Source organism: Ictidomys tridecemlineatus, chromosome Y (genome assembly GCF_052094955.1).
Source record: "Ictidomys tridecemlineatus isolate mIctTri1 chromosome Y, mIctTri1.hap1, whole genome shotgun sequence".
In the NCBI taxonomy this organism is placed as follows: Eukaryota; Metazoa; Chordata; class Mammalia; order Rodentia; family Sciuridae; genus Ictidomys; species Ictidomys tridecemlineatus.
The window spans coordinates 2,201,943-2,224,863 of record NC_135494.1 but is presented as its reverse complement, the minus strand read 5'-3'; the positions used below and the strand labels follow the sequence as shown (position 1 = coordinate 2,224,863).

Here is a 22,921-nt window from a genome sequence, read left to right as displayed (position 1 = left end):
GTGGGGGTTAAGCACCTCTGGGCTCCATTCCTGATGCCAAAAAAAAACCCCACGAACCTGCCAAGGCCAGACAAGGACAGTGAAAAACTGTCATCCTTTGTCCAATTCATCACCTTGTGAAGCACAGATACTAGTTTTCATGAAACCACATTCATAAATTTATCCACCACTATTTTTGTAGAATTGGACTCAAAATCATCAGCAATAATGCAAGACAGAGTTTCTCTGTATCTTATGTGGGAATTTGGAATCTAGGACTGCAGTTCAATTTGAAATCACTGAAAAGACGAAATTGAATCTTACAAACATTCTACATAAATTCAGGGGTAGCAAATGGTAAATTAGGTAATTAGGTGTGTTCATTTTTTTTCTACCCCCGAAATAAAACCCAGAGACATTTTACTATTGATTCACATCCCCAGTCATTTTTATATTTTATTTTGAGATGCAGTCTCACCAGGTTGAAGAAGGCCCAGCTAAGTTGCTAAGGCTGTCCTCAAATTTGCAAAACTCCTGTCTTAGTCCCTGGAGCAGGAAAAATCACAGTTGTGCCCCAGTGTACCTGGCTGTAAGTTGAAAATTTTGAAAATGAAAATATAACTAGACTTTAAAATCCAATTCTTTCTTGCCTCTTAATAATACTCCACCCCATATGGCTCTGAATAAATAAACCTGGGCCTCAGATAAGTGAGCTCAACATTTCAAAGTGATACACAGAAAGCTTTGGTGCTGAGGGAGCACACATGTGTCAGGCTCAAGGGGCAGGGAAGGTCCCTGACAGCAGGAACATGCTCCCTCCAGGTCTTGCTCACTGAAAGCCTCTAGGATCACCCTCCAAGAGACCTGGACCATGATTCCAGTCTATGAGGCTTTTCAGGTTTGCACAGCTCTGCACTGGGGTGGGTGGTCCTTATGCTCTGGGAGAGGTTTTGCTCCTTCACACTGTGAGAGACTGAAAAGGCAGGAGTCACTGCTGACCTGGCCCCTCAGCACCAGCATCCACAGGCTGACTGTCCAACTTTCTCCAAAGAACAGGAACAGGGCTTGGGGAAAACAAGGTTCCAAGAAGTTAGTGGTCTAGATGAGGCTTGTTCCAGGACATTCCTTAGCCCCAAGACCTCAGCTGATCCACCAAGATGCTGTACCTCACAACTTAGGCTGTCCTCTAAGAGGAGCTGACCCAGGGCCTGAAATTCCTTTTACCATGCAGAGCACAGGACACCTGTGAGCACATGGTGGCAGCCCCAGGAATGGATAGTGGCTGAGAACATAGGACTCTCTGAGGTGTCCAAAGAAAACCTGGCTGAGAAAATCAGATTTGGTGTCTACACCCTAGGAAGATATAAAACAACAACAACATCAAAAACAACAACAAAAAAACAGAATTTAGGCAGGTGTGAACTGAAGTTCTCCATGAACTTGCTCTATATCAAAGAACCTTCAGACCACCTGACTTTGGGGAACTAGACCTCCATGAGGTATAAGACAGGGTTCTGCATCATTGGCAACAATTATCTTGGCCTCTCTAAAGCTCTTTCAAAGCCAATTACCTTAATTTCTGTGTTAGTCAAAAAATTTTCTAAACAAATGAACTTCACAGAATATATTACTAACCTTACCAGACATATAACCACCATCTTCCAAAGCTAACAATGTAATAAGGGACCTACAGAAGAAATTTCCCCTTTTTTACTGTAGCCACCCATCTGATGATCCTACCAATGCACTTGGTTAATGTATTCATGCATAACTTCCTTTTCAAATGTTCTTGTCAGGCATGCACAGTGGGGCACAACTATAATCCCAGCAGCTTGAGAGATTGGGTCAGGAGGACTGCTAAATTCAAAGCCAGCCTCAGCAACTTAGTGAAGCCCTAAAAAATGTAGTGAGATCATGACTCAAAATAAAATATAAAAATGGTTGCTGATACGGTTCAGTGATTGAGTTCCTCTGGGTTCAATCCCTGTTATTAGAAAAGATGTAATTTCTTCCAGAATGGGACACATACATCAATCAGGATAAGGTGAATCCATGTTCCTGAGGATGGTCATTAATATTTGGGTCAAAATAAACTATTTTCCTCAGGTATGGTGGCCAGTGCCTTTAATTCCAACAGCTTGAGATGCTGAGACAGGAGGATCAGAAGTTCCAGGCAAGCCTAGACAACATAGCCAGATCCTGTCTGAAAATAAATTTTAAAAGGGCTGGAGATAAATGACAAGAGAATAAATCAGACATTATTATCGTATTTGACTACATGACCCATGTGAATGGACATTAGGTACAACCAGAAAAAAAAGAAGTTACACTCTATTTACATATGGTGTGTCAAAATGCATTTAACTGTCATGTAAAAGTAATAAAAGTCAAGAAAAAAATACCTTCTACCAAAAACAAACAAACAAACATACAAAAAAGAGCTGAGGATGTAGCTAAAGATTCAATATCCCTAGTATGAATAATGCACTGCCTTATTTCATTTAAAGCAGCTATTTTACCAGAACACAAGATGTGTCAAGTTACTATTCTTTCCCCTAAAGGATGATATTCAGAAACAGAAAAAAAAATTATGGGCCATGGATGTGGCTCAAGAGGTAGCATGCTCGCCTGGCATGCGTGCGGCCAGGGTTCAATCCTCAGCACCACATACAAACAAAGATATTGTGTCTGCTAAATTAAATAAATAAATATTAAAATTCTCTCTCTCTCTCTTAAAAAAAAAAAAAAAAAGCTTCTGCTTGCCAGAAATAGTGGCACATGCCTGTAATCCCAGGGACTCAGGAAGTTGAGGCAGAATGATCATAAACTGGAGGACTGTGTCCAAAACAAGTGGTATATGATCTCTTTTTAAAAAACTGGGGGGGGGGGGTTCCTGAGGATTTAACTGATAAACCTTCTCTAGTTTTGATCCCCAATATAAAAAGAAAATATTCCTTGCAATACTTCACTAAAGGAAAAGTGAAAAGGAATAGACTGTGTTCATTTGAAACACAGGAAGAAAATATATTTGAGAGTGATGGGAAGTGGAGAGGAAGATGGCATTTTAGAACGCAGCAGGCAACTGCAAATGAAGGACCTACAGCAGCCTTCACAGACTCTGAACAGGGAAAAGGAAAGTGGATTTGCATCCTGCTTCCTACACATTTGGGAGAGTGGGGGCGGGCCACCAGCAGGGAGGGGAGGGGAGGGGAGGGGAAGCCAGGGACCTGAGCAGCCCATTCAACAATGGAAGCCACAGGATGGAGCCAGGGCCACGTGCCAGCGAGAATTGGGCCTCATGCTCTGAGCTGACCTCAGGGACCAGCCCACCCCTCAGGCCCAGGGAGCAGAAGCCCAGAGACAAATACCATGGAGGACTAGGCCGCACCCTCTGCACCAATTTCAGGCACCCAACACCCAGCTCACCCGGGAGGACCAGGAGATAGAGGCTTAGGGTCAGTCGCCAGGGAGGTGACTTCAAGTTTCTACCATCCAGCCCAACCCCCAGGACCAGGGTAGAGACCCAGGGCAACCTCCAGAGGAGACTCCGCCAGGCTCTGCAGCTCACTGGTTTGCGGGGCCCCAAGGCAGGTGCTGACTGCGTACCTTCAGCCCTGGTCACATACTCACCATTTTTATCTTCCTTGGGGACCCGGAGTTCTCTTGAGGAACCCCTGAGCACCAGAGATCTCCGGGACACGGGCTGCTCAGAATCACCTAGGCCTTCAGGGAAGAGCACATGGGGCCCAGGAAGGAAGAGCGGAGTTGGTGAGGAAGAAAAGCCCGCGAGACTTCCAAAGCCCGCCCTTCCCCTCTGTTCATGAATCTGATTGGACAGTTCCACCCCAGAAACACTAATGGGCCTCCTCCAGGAACACCTCTGCCTTATGACAGACAGCTAATGTTATCCAATCACTTCCTAAAATTCCCTAGAGTGACAGATCCTTGGTCCCAGTCCTTTTCAGGTGGAGTGTCTTTGCTGGGTTGGAAAAATAACCCAGTTAGAAGCCTTTGCTTGGAACTTGGTAAGGATGGGATTAAGCTATGGCTCTGGGAGACTGCTTTCCCAGCATGGGTGATTCCCTGGGTGTGAACCCACCACAGAAACAAAGACAATTTAAAAAAAAGTTACTTGAGGAGGCTGAGGCAGGAAAAGCCCAAGGTTCAGGTCAGGATCTACAGTATTACCCGTGTTTACGGTGACGGGTCCTTGCTTCCCCAAATGCTGAAGTATAACACCAGAGAAGCACGTGGAGAGTGGAAAGTGGAAGGCTTAATTAAGGAAGAGCAGAAAAGATTCACCCCCACCCCCAGGAAGAAGGGGACTGGAAAAAAGAAATCCTTGGAAAAAAGAAGTCTTCTCTCTTTTACATCTAATGTCATCTTTTGTCCTCCCACATTCCTGTCTTTATTTCTCTTTATTGTGCATGTGATGGGGGTTGCAGGTGGAAGGACAAAGGGTGGGAAACTGGTGGACTGGTGGGGCAGGGAGCAGAAACCAGGGCAGGAACAGCCTAGGGTGGTTGGATTAGCATCTCCCTGTTTTACTGGGAGCTACTTCATTAACCCTTATTTAGGACCTGCCCAGGGTCATGGTGAAGTGGCTCCCTCTTTCTCCACAGAAAAGCCCTCTTCCCCATGGCTCATTTTAGGACTGTCACCAAAAGAGTCCATTGTAGATAAACCTCCTATTTTCATGTCTCCCTGTTTACTTGGCCACTGACCGAGAAGATACCAGCACTCCAGGTGCTGGACACCCCCTTACTAGTCATCACAAACCCATCCAGTATAGTACTTTGAAGAAATGTGCAAAGGAGGTCTCTGGCCTTGAGCTGGGCTTCACAGAGATGTGTACATTTTTAATATAAGTTACAATTGGGCTCCATGGTAACAGCTGGCAAGGGGAGGAAAAAAAGGGGAGAAGAAGCTCTCCCCTTCTCAGGTGCTGACCTTGAAGAGTTAACTTGCCCAGAACAGAGAAAGAAAAAGCTGCTTTTGTGTGAACTTCTGAGCCCCTCCCCTTACATGCTGGGTATAAAACTCTGAAACTCCCTGAACTTGGGGTTCAGGGGATTGATTGATTACAGCAAAGGCTGCACCCTCTGAACCTGGCTGCAGGCAAGTAAAAGTGTTTCCTGCTATGTTTGGTGCCTTGCCTCATTTGTCCCTACAACAATGGAAAATTAATATTTCAATTTCTCAGGTGTTGTTCTGGTTTTCCCAGGTTCAGATTAGACTCCATTTTCTTTATGGTTCCTATTGGACCACATTAACCTAGCTACATAGACTCTTCTCTTTAAACCTGGCTTCACAAACAGGGAAATCCTATCTGAAAATAAAATAAAAGGGTTGGAGATCTAGCTCAGGGATCAATCCCCACAGGGAATATACCACATAACCTCAAAGAAAAAGATACCTATATCCATATATAGAATCACTTGGTGTGACCTCAGACAACTTAGCAAGACAGTCACAAAATTTTTGAAACAATATTTAAAGATGTCACATATATCACAATTGTGTGATATCTAAAAATAAAAAAAGTTTGACAATTATTTCTGTAATTCTCCTCACCTTCTGCCCCCTGATCATTTCAGGAGATAGCCTGAGCTAAGAAAGTAAGCAATTGGTGTTGGTGATTTGACCCAGTGTTCTGTCCCCAGCAGAACAGGGGAAAATAAGGAAGTGGAGTGAATCCTCTAAGGCAGCAATGTGCACTGGAAATAAAATGGCTGCTTTGTGCTTAATGTCCAAGTTCTACATTCCACTATTAGGGCAGTTCTAGGAAGTGACCTGACTCTGGTGATCCCACACATCAGGTCATCCGTTTACCCCCAAACCAAACAGAAAATGTCATGATGAAAAGCAGGAAAGGAACTTTGATCAGTGAAGCTACACCAGGAAGACCAGGGCACCATGTCCTTAGCTGTCTCTTCAGGGCTGTCTAGGACACTCAGGTTTTATAGAAAGGGCAATCAGTCATAGGCATGTGTGTAGAGGGCACACTGTATGTAGGTTAGCTGTCATCTGTGGCTTCAGGCATCTGTGGGTCTCATAAAATGTCTGTGAGCTCATGGTCATGTGCCCCCTTGACACACTTCACCCCATTGCATGTTATGCTCCAATTCAGGGCCCCCAAAAGACCACAAGAGGCCAAGATCCATGTAAGCAGCAAAAAGGTATTTATTGTGAGCTAGCTCAGTCCTCCATGTGCACACAGCAACTGCTGATGCTGAGAGGCCCCAAACCCAGGGTATGCAGCAGTTTTATGCACTCTTTGGGGAAGGCAGGGACTTCACATGCATCATAGCATCTCTTAGCAAATCATCACACACCGCAGGGAAATTATAAAACAACTCAAAAACATGATTAGCACATTCACTGGTGGGAACAATTGGGTAGGGGTGAGTGGCTGGAACAAGAGGGGGATTCCTTTGAACTGATTGGTTTAAGCCAAGAAGGGTGTTCCTGCTGAGCTCTGGGGTTTCCCAACATGTCATCAACCTCCATAAACTACTGGGAGGGTCATCTGGCATCCCAGGTATTTTCCCTGTATCATGCTAATGGGTGGCTGCTGGGAGGTTGCTATGGGTCCCCACCTAGCCTGACTAAGTCAGGGACACCTAGCACAGCAGATCTCTCCTGTTATTTTCAGATAAACAACTCAGCAGGGTGGGAGGGTTAGTGTATGCCTAGGAGTGCTCTGTAGGTATTTCTAAGGACAAGGGTCACACCACCCCCCTCCTTGGACAGACTTTGCTCTGAGGTAGAGGCTGGTTTTTCATGCAGAGGCTGACCTGAATTCATCTCTCAGGTAGGATCCTCTCCCTTGTGTTCTGTCCATGTCAGTGGTTCAGAGGCACCAACATGTTCAAGAAAAGCCACAAGCCCACCAGCTCCTGCCTGGTAAGCACCAAATCCCTAGCTGTTGACCTAGGGCTCTCACTTCCTGGGTTTCAACTGATAGTTAAACCAGAAAGAAACAATACCCCTGCTCAGCTTGGCCCATAAAGCCTGCATATGAAAGCCCACTTGGGGCACATATGGCCTGTGGCGTTGATACCGCTGGTTACTGGGGAGGAGTTCTGCCCCCTCACACATTGAAGCTTGAACATTAGCGAAGCAAGCCCAGGCAAGCACACAAAGCAGGCTTTATTCAAAAATGAGGAATGTGGACTTCTCCTCAGGAGGAAGAAGGGAGCCATCCTGGTATTCCCAGAAGGGAGGTGTTCAATCTTTATTTTGTGAGTCCTGGTCTGCCTTTGTTCTCCATTCCTTTCCCCCTTATCTTTCTCCTTCCTGCCTTGGTGCCTAGGCCCAGACATGCTTGGTGAGATGGCACAAAGGTGACAAACAGGGGGGCTGAAGGGGGAAGGGCAGGATGGAGCAGCCAAGGACACATTAACAACCTTGTAGCTCTCTGTAGGGAGGGCCAATTCCTGAGACAGGATATCTCAGCAACAGAATGGAGCAAGGGCAGGTTCTTGATGAGGGGGGAGCAAGTGCTCTGAAGGAACCAATATTTCTGTTCCTCAGAGGACAGTCTGCAACTTGCCAGACTCACTCAATTGACTCCATTTTCCTGTCTGTACTGACTGCCTGTCTCATTCTGGCTCCAGTATCTACCCCTTCCTGGAAAGTAAATACAATTGTATTCTTACTCTTAGCTTGGACTTGGTTAAGTCTTTCACATCCTGCACAGTAACCCAAAGTCATTCCACCTACCAATATTACCCATGGACATGGGGGGGGGCTAACATATGCACAGTCATATTCCCAAAAGTGTGGAATTGTGGCCACATACCAGTTGGGGGATGAGAACTCAACTGCAGGGGCTTTGTTCTCCACTCTGTGCTGGGCATTGAATCCATGGCAGGGCCACATTAGGCCTGAGCTATGTCCCCATACTCCTTTTTATTGTCCTACAAAGAAGGTGGGTGGGAGCATAAATGTAATGGATTTGAGTATAAATCTCTGATGAACCCAGCCTAATTCAATCTTAAAATTAGGAGCCATCTCATCATAAAATCATGAAAAGTTAATTTTTGTTTTACTATAAATTTCTAGCCTTGCTGGGAATCCCTCCCCTGGGCTTGTGCTCACCTATGCCTGGCTTTCCCTGGCCAGACAACAATCCTCTCTAAAACCTTTGTGGTGCCTCATAAATCCTGGCTCCCCCTGACAAGTAACAACCCTCTTGAAAACCACAGTGGTGCCTCATAAATTTTGATGTAGGGATTTGAATTTATTGACTATCCCACGTGCCAATCATTTGTAGACACACCCTCATGGACACACACAGAATCTCATTAATCAGCAGTATCTCTTAATCCAATCAGGATGACAATTAAATGTATCATTACTCATAGTATGGAATACCCCCTTCTCTCCAGCTGATAGTCTCCACTGTTTTCAAAATATTGCATTGGTATAGGGTGTTTGTTAGTTACTAAACCAGTGTTGAATATTATTTGACAAAGAGAATGGATGAAGCAACATGTTATGATAAGCCAAAGATCATCCTTTACCTTAGGGTTCCTCCTGGAATCATGTGAACATCATGCATGTTGAGTATAGATTTCTCATGCTGTCCATCTCTCCTGGCCTCCACTACACATTTGGTGGGATATTTTAGATCTCAGTGACCTTTAAGGTAATTAGATCTCAGTGACCTTTAAGGTAATTAGGAGTTTTCTGTTTTTCTCTTTCTTTCTTTTTCTTTTTTTTTTTTTTTTTTGGTTTGGTACTCCTGAGATTAAACCCAGAGATATTATACTACTGAGCCACATCCCCAGTCATTTTTATACTTTATTTTGAGATGCAGTCTCACCAGGTTGCAGAAGGCCCAGCTAAGTTGCGAAGGCTGCCCTCACATTTGCAACACTCCTGTCTTAGCCCCTGCAGCAGGAAGGATCACAGGTGTGCCCCACTGTACCTGGCTGTATGTTGTGGACTTTAACAATGGAAATATAACTAGACTTTAAAATCCACTTCTTTCTTGCCTCCTTAATAATAGTCCATCCCATTTGGCACTGAATAAATAAACCTGGGCCTCAATGGATATTTAATGTTGGTATGAATTTAGATAATTAGTAAAAAAAAATTGAGAAAAGTAAATTATTTCTAAATATAATTTCAAATAAACATGAAAAAAATCAGATTGATAACCTCATTTATTATGATGCTTCAGTAACTTAGTTATTAGCAAGTAAAAACACACTATTTACAATCAAATAAAACTACAATAATATCTATCATTTTCTTTTTCTATAGGACTGTCAATGACTCACCTACCATGAGATGGACATAATTATTCTGATTTAAAATTTTGCAAAAAGAGAGAAGAGAGATAATGAATGACACATAAATCAGATATGTATCCTTGGGTGTCAAAAAAGCCACCACAGCATCTGCTTTATTACCTGTGTTCCAGTCTTCTAACATTGTAACACCTATCTATAAGGTTATATTAATAAACAGAGTCTGCATATAAACATAATATAAACAGAGTGTGTTTGTATTAATAAAACCTCACATGGAAGCTGCCTTAACCATCATGAATTTGTTTCAATAACAGAAATGAAAGGGTAAAGTTTCTAAGCTGGAGGGCTTGAATTAAAATGTAAAAGATTAGGTATTATTGAGTTCCTCTGTTACACCCAGATTCCTGAGATAGTTAAGACCACACCCTACTAGCCATTTAGCCTAGGGCCCTGTGCAGTTTGTCACAGGGCCTGAACCAATTACTTTGAATGTGTACCCTGCTTAGGAATGACCAATCACCTCCGCCCAACCTGTTCCAGCCAATCACGTCTCAGAGTTGTTGTTCAATTTCCCCGCGCCTCATGATGATTTGTTCTGATGTATGCAAAGCCCCCCGCCCTCTCCAAAAAGTGTACTTAAGCTCTGCTTGACCTTTGCTTGGGGCTCTAGGCTGCTCTCCCTTCTTGAGTAAGCACAGAGACACAGAGCCCTGGAATGGATCCTCAATAAATATCCCCTTTTGCCAATTGCATGGAGTCAGTCTCTTGGGTGGTCTCTCCCTCTGACATTTCCCTAGACCCTTACAGAAAGATATTTTTTCTTATGTAAAAATACATCAAATTGAGATCAGTGGTCCAATTTCATTTTTATCCATTGAATCAGCTGAAAGTACCTTTCCAGAAGCCCATGTCACAATGTTTTCACTTGCTTTGCTTTTCTTACATTCCCTCCAAATCATGAAGTCTCCATTTCAGCAGCACTTACAATATCAAGAAATATGCTCTCCAAGAAAAAAAAATCTGTTCCAACCGGTTGTCCCATTTGGTCAACTCAATTTTGGCTGAATGAAATTTGTGTTTCCCTCAGACTACAAGTAAAAACAAATTATAAATCACAGCCAGGCAAAGATGACACAAACACAGTTCTAAATGGGGGCATGTTCCAGGGAGCATAATACATCCAGGGAGCCCTGCAGTCTTCCCCTGGGTGGGCACAGGACAGGTCAATGGAGGTCCTTAAATCACACTATCACAGCAGATCAGAACCCAAGTTCTCTGCTGGAGGCCCTGTCTCCTACTGGCAGGGTACCCAGGGTGTGGGCAGAGTATACCAGGGTTCCACAGGACAGGGGGAGTAGTCCACTCTGGCACACACCAGGTTGACCCTGGGGCCCAGTGTACCAAGACTCTACAGCAGGAGGAGATGCCAAACGTGCACCATACACCATGTTGACCTGTGCAGAGTGGGGTCTGGCAGGAGTCCATGAGGCTAAGAGGGGATGTGTTTCCTGGTGGCCACCAAGGCCATCAAGAAAGAGGAATGTGAGTGTGGAGAACTGAGGGGACTCTGAGCTCAGGCAGTGCATGGAAGAAGGCGACAGTGAAGAGCAGATCCAGGCAGGACTGGGTGGTGCTGGCCCAGGAAGTTCATCAGACCCAGGAGTAAATGGGCATCCATGCAAGTGCCTCCTGCTCCACAGTCATTAATAGACCCAAGGACTAGCAATGTCCAGGCCTCTTGGGCACAATGACCCCAGCAGAGCACAGCAAGAACACCCAGAAGTTTATATCAACATGCAAAACCCCTTGCAGTACAGGGCAAGCACTGGAAAGATGGACCCTGGAAATTTACTGGCTGTAGGGTCAAGAGGGGTATTGCCTTCATGAAGGCTGACCACCTCCAGGGTCCTACACCCACTGTGGACTTCAAATGGGTCATGACTGCTGGTAAGGAAGCTCTAAAGTGTCTGGGAGCCTTGAAACTAGTGCTCCAGAATCCCATCAGAGACCCTGCTGTTGCTGTTAAAAGAAAAATTCCTGGCTACCATGTGAAATTTTTTGCCAGCTGAGGCTCTATTAGTGATGTGGGGCATACAAGGCTGGATGCCTGGGAAAGACTCAGGAAGCAGAGGCATTGACAGCAGGGCTCAGAAGGGTATCACCTAAGATTTTCTGTACCTTGATGTTGGAATTTTATTATCTTTACACCCGGGGTGGGGAGAGGGTGGAGGTTTATTCATTTTTATTTATTTTTTTTAGTAGAAGTCTACATAAAAATTTTTTTGGTTGTTCAAGAAAGTGAATTTTTAATCATTTTTGAGATTATTCACATGTCTTCCAAGCTTTACTAGAAAAGAAGCAGTCATATAATCACATATTCATTCTAACGCATATTGAGTTCTTTGCAAATCTTTTTTCTGATATTTGTTTTAAAGAACATTATGGTGAGGGTCTCTGGAGAAGCTTACTTAAGATTCTTAGGTGCAGAAGGGGGCACCAATACATTAGGACATTCAACTGGGGCCCTCCTTACCTAGTGTTGATCACAGGCTGTGTATGAAGAAAATCATCACATGATGGTTCCAGGGCTACTGAGGTTCCCTGAACACAGAGAGAAGTCCAGCCTGGGTTTTCCGGCATATTCCACCTAAGTATTAATCATGGTGATAAAAGCTAAATTGGATGTCAGTGGTTAAAATTCCCTGCTGTTAACGATGTTTAAGAAGAAAGGAACCAGATGAAAACATGGAGGAAAACCTGCAGTGCTTTATCTACTTACGTGGTCATCAGTGGGTCCACACACACAGCCACAGCAAACTCACCACCTGAGCTAGGGGATGGCTCACTGCTAGAGCACCTTTCTAGCAGGCATAAGGCAGATTTGGGTTCCTGGCACCAGGGAAAGAGAAGAAATAGAAGGGAACTCAATGAAGTACAGGGCAAAGTATATTTTGAGGAGATGCCTCTCGTAACAACACATACAAATTACAACTTTTATAATGCCCTTTAATGTGCCTACTTACAACACAACACATGAGACTTAGAAGAAACACGAGTGACACAGTAGTGGTCCCAGAGTCATCAACAGGCCAATAAGGCACCAAGGAAAAGGAAGAGGCCAGTTGTAGGGCACAAAGGGTCACATCTCTATGGTCCCAGCATCTAGGAGGCTGAGGCAGGGTGACCACAAGTTTGAGGCCAGCGTCACCCCATCTCAAAAAATAACAATAAAAGAGCTAGGGGGAAGCTCAGTGTGGAGCAATCCTGAGTGAAATCTGAAGGAAAGGAGGAAAAAAGAGACATTTAGCCAATCTACCCAGAATGCTGGAGTGCACAGGCCTCAACTCACATACACAACGTGTAAGCAAACTTTAGAAAGACACAAAACAATGAGCTGAGAAGACATGACTTAATACTTCATTTTTGAGAAAAATATAGTGGGCAACAATGTTGTGAGAAAAGTCAAAGAAATCAATAGTTGCATTACACAGAGAGGATGAAAGAACTGCACTAGGGAGAATATGCAATGAAAGGGTGACTTGATCTTGTACATGCGTGTGCACGTGGGTATGGGTGTGCAAGTGTGGGTGGCACAACTCAGCCCTCTCAGTTGTTTGCTTTTGTAGTGTCACTTGGTGCTTTAGATAACACTCACATGAGCACCAGGGCACATTCCATAGTCTCTGTGACTCTGCAAAGTTGATTATCTGGTGTCTGGTGCACAGAGGGAACAAAACAATGTTTGTGAAAAAAGTTTCTGTAATACTCATGTTGATTACTTACATTTCATTTTATCATAAGATCTTAATACAAATGAATAGTTTTTTTCCTTAAATATTAAAACAATTCTCCCACCCTCTTTTCAACAAAAATTATCGAAAATAAAATTTTTCAAAATGGACTTCAGTTAAGTCCAACTGGAAATATAAAAATTGGGGGTATAAGCTGTGAATTAATGTCTTTGTGATGCTCAGAATCACTGTAGAATCTTAGAGCTTTAATGGTATTAGTATACATAAACACAGTAAAAAGGAATTCTTGCCTATGAATCAATTAAGACTTGGAAACTCTACAAAAACCAGGCATATATTGATTTACATCAAAGTCTCAAGAAACATCAAGGAGCCAGGCATGATAGCACATCTGTAATCCCAGTGGCTATAGTTTCAGAATCACAAGTTCAAACCCAGCCTCACCAACATACTGAGGCCCTTGGAAAGAATTTAAAAAATTCTTCAATCAAAATTTAAAAATAAATAAATAAAAAGGGGTAGGGATGGGATCAGGGCTTATGCACTTCAGATATGGTGGTGGTGGTGGTGATGATGACGACTATAATTAAAATAGTAATGTTTATTTTCTTTGGCCCTGAATTCTATGACCCTGGTAATTATATTTAAAACTTCTCACAGTTTTTAATCTTTTCACAACATATATAAGAGTCATAAGATATATGAGGAGACATAAAATATCATATTATTCATAAACCTGGAAAAAGTTATTTTTAATTATGAGACCTGAGTCATAAAATCATTTGTTTGTTTTTTCTTTTTAAAGAGAGAGTGAGAGAGGAGAGAGAGAGAGAGAGAGAGAGAGAGAGAGAGAGAGAGAGAGAGATTGAGAGAGAGAATTTTTAATATTTATTTTTTAGTTCATGGCGGACACAACATCTTTGTTGGTATGTGGTGCAGAGGATCGAACCCAGGCCGCAGTATGCCAGGCGAGGGCGCTACCGCTTGAGCCACATCCCCAGCCCATAAAATATCATTTGTTTGCTAAGATCTTTAGTGGAAAAAAATGGGTAATATGAGAGAAATTGGACTCAAGGGAAGAAGAGAGATGAAAACTCTAAAAAAAAAATTAAAAATCTGCCAATACAGGTTAATACATGTTAACTACAAATCTCGTGTACTATTCTATAACATACTTCTATGTACAAAATCATACTACACACTAGACTTTGCGCGCGCGCGCGCACACACACACACACACACACACACACACATAGTAAATATAAGATTATGTCATCATAGGGGAGAGTTGACTACAGATCAACAAATATATAGAGAAAAATTAAATCTAAAAAGAAGACATATTTAACAGGGAGAAACATGTTGCTTTCACATCTTCATGCTGACACAATTCCTACATCCACTCCAGGGTGCATTCTCATTACCTCTGAATAGACAAAAAAGAAATGAAAGTCCACACCCTTTTTACAAACCTAGAGTGGTTTTCTAAGAAAAAAAAAATTAGGTTTTTTGCTGAAGGAGTTGCATGACTGTAATTCCACTGGAAAAGCAGGCTGAGGCAGGGAATCACAGATTCAAAGTCAACCTCTGCAACATAGTGAGGATATAAGCAATTCAGTGACACCATATCTAAATATTTGGAATAAAATAAAAAAGATCTGGGATGTGGCTCAATGGTTAAGTGTCTCTGAGCTGAATTCCTGGTACCAAGACAAGTAAAATAAAATAAAGTAAAAAATTCCCTCAAGTTTGATGAGTAAGTTTAAAACAAACTGTAACAACTGAAGGTCTCACCACATTTTTATATACAAGGCTTTTCTTCAGAGCAGGTTCTCCCATGATACTCAAAAAAAAAAAAAAAACTGGAAAGATGAAACTGTTACCACATTGTTTAAAGAGCAGTTGGGTTTTCCCTGATATGAATCCTTTTATGTCTTTGGAGGAACCTGTGAAAGCTGAATATTGCCCCACACGGCTTATCCACAGGACTTTCTACAATGTGAGTCCATTCATACAATGAAACAAAACTAGAACACCTGAGCCCTTTGTATTTCTTAATTGCATAAAATTTATTCATTTTGACATGAATCTTTCAAGAAGAATCTTCCCAGTCCTTAGAAAAAAGTGGGAAATTTTGAAGACTTCCCATATTTCCCACATTCTCGGGGCTTCTCTCCATGAGTATTTTCATATAGGAGAAGCAAAGCAGGGCTGAGGTGGGAAGCTGACAGGATGTATCCAATCCTCCACATTCCGAGGGGTTTTGTCCCAGTGTGAGTGAAATGGCTTTGAAGGCACCAGGGAAAATGGAATGCTTTTCCAAATTGTTTAAATTTAAATCATTATTCATTTATATGTGGTGGTGTAGGCCCTTAATCCCAGGGTCTCCGGGAGCTGAGGCAAAAGGATCACAAATGTCACCCAGACTCAACAACTTGAAGACACCAAGGAACTCCACAAGTCCCTGTCTCAAAATAAAAAGTAAGGGGCTGGGGATGTGGCTCAAGCGGTACGCGCTCGCCTGGCATGCGTGCGGCCCAGGTTCAATCCTCAGCACCACATACCAACAAAGATGTTGTGTCCGCCAAAAACCAAAAAATAAATAAATAAATATTAAAAAAAAAATAAAAAGTAAAATGGATGTGGCTCAGTGATAGAGGACCCTCAGACTAAAACCCCAGTACAATTTAGAGATAGATAGAGAGATTGATTCATTGATTTGGACATGTGAGAACTTTCTTCTCTTTGAATATGACAAGTAATACTGAATTCCCACATATCACATTCAAAGAATTTTTCCACAGAAAACTTACTACACGTTAATAAGTGAAACCAATCTCTCTGCACGAAGTGTTCCTTTATGGAAGCAAAGCTGAGCAGATGTAACAAAGGCTTTTCCACATTGCTTACAATTATAGAGCTTCTCTCCAGTATGTATTCTTCCATGTTTTTGAAGGTCAGTGGATGTAGCAAAGGCTTTGCCACAAAGCTTATTCTTATAGGGCTTCTATCCAGTATGAAGTTTTTCATGTGAGTGAAGGCCAGACGACTGAGTGAAGGCTTTTCCATACTGCGTGCACTTATAGGGCTTCTCTCCAGTATGTGTTCTTCCATGAATCTGAAGATAACTGGGTGTAGCAAAGGCTTTGCCACACTGCTTACATTCATAGGGCTTCTCTCCAGTATGAATTTTTTAATGTGACTGAAGGTAACTGAATCTAACAAAGGCTTTGCCACACTGCTTACATTCACATTCATAGGGCTTCTCTCCAATATGCATTCTTCCATGTCTGTGAAGGCTATAGGAACTTGCAAAAGCTTTTCCACACTGGTTACATTCATAGAGCTTCTCTCCAGTATGTCTGTTAAGGTCACAGGATCTAGCAAAGGCTTTTCCACACTGCTGACATTCATGGAGTTTTTCTCTAGTGTGATTTTTTAAGTGTGACTTAAGGCCAGAGGACTGAGTGAAGCCTTTTCCACACTGCGTACACTCATAGGGCTTCTCTCCAGTATGCATTCTTCCATGACTCTGGGGTAATTGATCCCAATTATGAAGGTGAAATAAAAATTATAGCCAGTTCTCCAAAGGGTATATCAATAATTTCACCAGGAGATAGAATAGCACAGTTACTAATAATACCAAGCCTACATGATAAATTTTCCAGTCATGCTGTAGAAAGAGGTTCCAAGGGATTAGGCTCCACAGGTGTAGATTGGGCTATGCTTTCTTTAAATTTAGATTCTCGCCCCATGCTAAAACTAAATATTCAAGGACATGAATTTAATGGGCTACTGGATACAGGTGCAGACCTTAGCATTATCTCTCGTCAAGAATGGCCAAAACATTGGCCATTACACCAAGCCACTCAAACGCTTCGAGGCCTAGGAGTGGCGACTAATCGCGATAGAAGTGCAATGGTATTAGATTGGAAGGATCCTGAAGGATGTGAAGGAACTATACAGCCATATGTATTGGATCATCTTCCCGTAAATTTATGGGGACGAGATGTCCTAGATCAATTAGGTTTGACATTAACAAATAATATCAATCAAAATGCACCCACTATTATGGCTAGACAAGGTTTTAGGAAAGGAAAAAGATTAGAAAAACAAGAACAAGGTATAGCAGCACCAAGACAAATAGATCAAGGAACAGACAGACATGGGTTGGATTTTCACAAAGGGCCACTGAGACAATAAAAATTACATGGAAATCAGAAAGACCAGTATGGGTTCCTCAGTGGCCCTTGACTAAAGAAAAGATACAAGTAGCCCATGATCTGGTCAAACAACAATTGGCGGAAGGACATGTACAACCTTCTGTATCTCCCCATAATACTCCCATTTTTGTCATCAAAAAGAAATCTGGAAAATGGAGATTATTGCAAGATTTAAGAGCCATTAATAATGAAATGGTCATTATGGGACCTGCTCAATCGGGGATTCCTCAATTGTCTGCTTTGCCAAAAACTTGGTATGTTTTAGTTATAGATATTAAAGATTGTTTTTTTTCAATTCCAATTCATCCTGAAGATAGTCCACGTTTTGCATTTACTATCCCTGCACTAAATCATGAAGGTCCTGATCAGAGATATGAAAGGAAAGTACTCCCTTAAGGGATGGCTAACAGCCCAACTATGTGTCAAATTTATGTTAACAAAGTAATCCAGCCACTTAGAAATCAAAATCCTGAACTACAAATATTTCATTATATGGATGATGTATTATTAGCACACAAAGCTAAAAACACGTTGCTAGAATGTTATGCCACACTTACAAACTTATTAAAAAATTATAATCTAGAGATAGCAATAGATAAAGTACAATTAAATTTTCCAATTAATTATTTAGGAATTCTATTATCCTCAACCATGGTCCGTCCACCAAAAATTCAAATACGAGTAGATCAACTCAAATCACTTAATGACTTTCAAAAGTTATTAGGTGACATAAATTGGATAAGGCCTTATCTAGGTATTCCAACAGGAGAATTGGGACCTTTATTTGATATCCTAAAAGGTTCATCAGATCCAAATTCACCCCGAATGTTAACGCCTGAAGCAAGAAAGGCATTAAAAATCATTGAAACATATATGGAAAATATGCATTTGGATAGAATTGATATGTTTGCCTTTATTATTTATTGTACTACCAACAAAATTTATTCCTACAGGAGTATTTTTGGCAAGAAGGTCCATTATTATGGATACATTTATCTTATTCTCCTAACACTATTCTTACTAGGTATCCTGAGGCCGTAGGACAATTAATACTCAAAGGAATAAAAGCAGCAAAGGGAGTGTTTGGAATTTCTCCCAATAAAATTATTACTCCATATACTATGAATCAAATTGATGAATTAGCTAATGAGTTAAATACTTGGGCAATAATCATGTGCAAATCTAATGTTTCATTTGATAACCACTTACCATCTAATCCTTCATTGTCATTTTGGTCATTGCATCCTGTAATTTTTCCAAAAATGACAAGAAAAACACCTATCATGAATGCTCCAAATATATTCACTGATGGGTCAAATAACAGTACAGCAGCAGTAGTTACACCTGATCAAACTTTTACATTTTTAGTACCCAAACAATCAGCTCAAAAGGTAGAGCTTAATATCGTATTACAAACTTTTGTGATGTTTAAAGATTCGGTATTTAATTTATTTTCTAATAGTCAGTATATAGTTAAATGCTATAATATCCCTTGAAGATGCTGGTAGGATTTCCCCTTCTTCTACAGTTTTCTCTTTATTTTCCACTATACAAAGTTTAATCTGGGACAGAAAAGATCCATTCTTTATAGGACATATCAGGGCACATACAGGATTGCCTGGAGCCCTTAGTTTGGGCAATGATTTAGCAGATAAAACTACACATGACATACATATTTTCTGTACACTAGAAGAAGCTATAAATTTTCATAAAAGATTCCATGTCAATGCTAATACTTTACAAAAGTGTTTTAAAATAACTAAGGAACAAGCTAGACAAATAATAAAACAATGTCAAAATTGTGTGACCTTTTTACCACAAGTTAATCTTGGAGTCAATCCTAGAGGATTGATACCTAACCATATTTGGCAGATGGACGTCACACACTTGCCAGAATTTGGAAAATTAAAATATTTGCATGTTACAGTTGATACTTCTTCTGGATTTTTGATGGGCTCCCTTCATGCCGGAGAAAAAACTAAAGATGTTATAGCTCATTGCTTACAAAATTTTGCCACTGTGGGCATTCCAAAACAGTTAAAAACAGATAATGCCCCTGGTTATACGTCTACTTCTTTTAAACAATTTTGCTCATCATTTGGCATTACTCATATAACAGGAATCCCATACAATCCACAGGGACAAGGCATAGTTGAAAGAGCTCATCAAACTATTAAAATGTACTTATTAAAGCAAAAAGACGGAATTGGGAAGGGGTATATATTCCCCAAAGATAAACTTAAAATAACCCTTTTTACTCTAAACTTTTTAAATTTGGTTTCATCAGGACTTAGTGCTGCAGAAAGGCATATGTGTCCAAAAAATGTACATATGCCCAAGGTACTTTGGAAAGATATTCTAACAGGACAATTGAAAGGTCCTGACCAGTAATTGTCTGGAGTCGGGGGTCTGTTTGTGTGTGTCCACAGGAAGAACAATAGCCGATTTGGATTCCAGAGAGATTCACCAAGGTTCTGACCCAGTGATTGTCTGGAGTCGGGGGTCTGTTTGTGTGTTTCCACAGGGAGAACAGCAACCGATTTGGATTCCAGAGAGATTAACTAAAGCGATTTCTACAGACCAAAAAGAAGATGATTTAGCTCAAATCCATAACAGCTGATATCCAAAACTCCAATTTGGCTATCCTTACATCTGCGACAGAACCAGGATGCTTTTTTCAATATCTATTTTATTATTGCCCTTTCCCATATCATGAAGTTCTATTTTGTTTTTTTTTTTTTTTTTTTTTTTGAGCTCATACTGACCTAGGTTAATGTTTTGCTGATCAGTTCTATTTTTTTTTTGGACTATATAGAGTTTTTAAACATTGCAATAGAGATTTTACCTGTAAAAAGTTATAAGGCCTTTATTATTATGTTATGTGTTGTATGTAGTATATTATGTGTGCACACTTGTGTTTTGTGTTATATGTTTGAATGTACGTATGTCCATATATCATATATGATGAGCGCTCATGAAAAAATGGATCCAAATATTTTTTTTTTATTTCTCGTGATTTAAATGGTTTAATTTAAATTGGGTAAACTTAAAACTGTTAAGAATTGTTTTAATATGTAAACGAAAAAGGAGTTTAACAGATCTGTTTGTTTACTTTCACTTTTTCTTTTCATTATATTTAATAATTCTTTTCAAGATAATGTAAATTGTTAAGAAAATTGTTTTCTTTTATTGCCTTCTGGAATGTTACACAATTTTTTCTTTAGCCATTATTGCCAGAATTCCTATCTTCATCACAGTGCTGGTGAAGACAATGTAAATTGTTAAGAAAATTGTTTTCTTTTAGTGCCTTCTGGAATGTTACATAATTTTTTCTTTAGCCATTATTGCCAGAATTCCTAGCTTCATCCTAGTGCCAGTGAAGACAAAGATAAAACTAATCTACAGCTTCTGCAATAGCCATCACTGAACTGCTTACAGAACTTGCCTAGACTATGTGTCACTTGTATGCATTGTGAACTCACTTGTATGGATTGTGAACTATCTGTTAGTGCATCAACTTTTGGTAGTGTTGGGGTATTTTTGCTCGTATTCTTGATGACAAGAACCGTCAATTGGCTTGGTGTATCTTCCTCCTTTCTGCTTGTCATGATCATTCAGCTAAAATTTGGGGGCCAACAGAGGTGAGGCAAAGAACCTCACCCCCCCACTGGTACAAAGACCTCTCCACAGGTGTGGCTGTATACTGGACCGGTAGTCAATGACGGGTAAGATCCAATTACAATGGTACCAACCTAAGACAGGAGGCTGATGCCCTGAGGTCAGCTCATCCGAAGACGGGTAAGGACCATATGTAGTATTGGACAAACTAAGGACAAACTAAGGTTTAAACAGAGAGGTCCCTAAGCCACATACTTGTTGTTTAAACAGAGAGGGGGAGATGTTGAGAGCCACAGCCAAAGGGGCCCCAGCAAACTTCCAGCTGCCAGCAAACTTCCAGCTGCCGGCTGATGATTGGCTCACAGTGGCCCCAGTAACATCTAGCTGATTGGCTCCTCTGTGGTGATATTCATTGGGCTGTTTCCCTGCCCTTCAGACTGCCAGCTGATGATTGGCTCACAGTGGCCCCAGCAACATCTAGCTAATTGGCTCCTCCACGGAGCTGCTCATTGGGGGACTTCTTTGGCTCTGCCCATGCAACCCAGCCAATCGGCCTCCAGAGCAGGAGGATTGTGGGAGGTTGAGAGGCTGGTGTGGGGGTGAGAGGCTTGTGGAAGCCGGTGGTGGCAGTTGGGCTCTGAGGGTTTTTCCCTGAGGAGCTGTTTTCTTTGGTGTTTGTATTTCTAAAAATAAAGTTAGTTTCTTTTGACAAGTGGCTCCTGAATTGTGCCAAGCCAGACTTTGGCAAAAGGGCTGTCAGGGATGAGGGATGGGGACATGTGCCCTTTGCATAACCTTCCTGGGATCCCAGGAAGAGGCTCCCAGTTTCCCATATCATCAGAGCTGGAGGGAGTTATTGGAGCTCCTTAAGCCCCAGCTTCACCTGCCTCTGTGGAAGAGGGTGCACCTGACCTTGTGTGAGGAGCTTCTTCCACTGACAGGACTTTGACCTGCAGGCCAGGAGACTGTGAGTCAGGTTGGGTGTTCACAGGGCCATCCTCAGAACCATGGACTGGTCTCCTCACCCCCACAACTCATTGTGCTCCAGTTGTCATCATTCAACAGTGACCACGTGACCCTGTCTTGTGGAAAAGGGCCCCAAGCATCACCTGCCAACAAGTAGAAGAGGCCACAATCATTTAGCTTTAGGAAACCAGGAGGCCTGAGACTGAAGCCATCCAAGACTCTCTGACCAAGCCCAAGGTAGGAGACAACCTTGAGCAGAGCATGGTCATTAGCACAATTCTGGTCTCTTCAGCAAGAGCAGCAGAGCATCACCTCATTCTCTGACCCCCCTTCACACAGAAGGAAACCAAGCCTCTTGAGACACACCCAAAACAGAGGCCAGGGATGGAGCCAGGATTCCTGTCCAGCTGTCTGACTTCTTAAGCCCATGTGTAGTCTGAGCTTCCTTCAGATCAAGGCAATCCCCATCCACTCAGTCCCTCTACCTTTCACTTTCAAACTAGAAAAAGTGGGCTGAGAGGATTCATAGGGGCGTTTTTCTGGCCAGGCATCTAGTATGGATGGGCTGGCACTGGGGTGGGCAGCAGAGTCTCAGTCTCAGTCCTCTCCTCCCACTCCAAATCCCTCTCCAGGGAAATTCCTGTGTCTAGGCTGTTTTGCATCCCTTGCTGCCAGAGGACAGCCCCACCTCAACCCCAAGCCCTTTGTGGCTCTCCTGACCATGGGAAGCTGCTCATCCAGCAGGACTCCCTGACACCCATCTGGGTTTCACCTTCCTACTCAATTGTTTGAACAGGCCAGAGCACAAGGGTGTATGCACCCAAACAGCAAGGAAGAAGATCTGGGGCAGAGTTGGGTCTAATTCTCACTATATTGCTTGTTCTGGGCCACATGACCTGATGAAATATGGGGATGAGGCATTTAGTCAGGCCTGGGATTGTCACTGTCATGGAAATGGGTGTTGCAGAGGTCTGTGCAGAACCCCAGATTATATCAGCAACCCAGGTGGCCTGGTCCCTGATCCCCAGCCTAAGACCTGTGTGTCACTCTTCCCTTGGCAGGAGCGCCCTCCAGATTTCAACCTTCACATGGGAGGAAGATGTGGCATGTCTGTCATTCT

At 42.1% G+C, this 22,921-nt stretch overlaps 1 long non-coding RNA gene across 1 annotated transcript in view; it reads left to right on the top strand.

Moving 5' to 3' along the window:
* LOC144371982 (uncharacterized) overlaps positions 1-9,379 on the top strand; it is a 56,066-nt gene extending 46,687 nt beyond the window's left edge. The window contains exon 3 of the long non-coding RNA XR_013432032.1: positions 9,253-9,379. This is a non-coding gene — a long non-coding RNA (uncharacterized LOC144371982). The remainder of the gene's footprint in view (positions 1-9,252) is intronic.
* Positions 9,380-22,921: the final 13,542 nt, after the last annotated feature.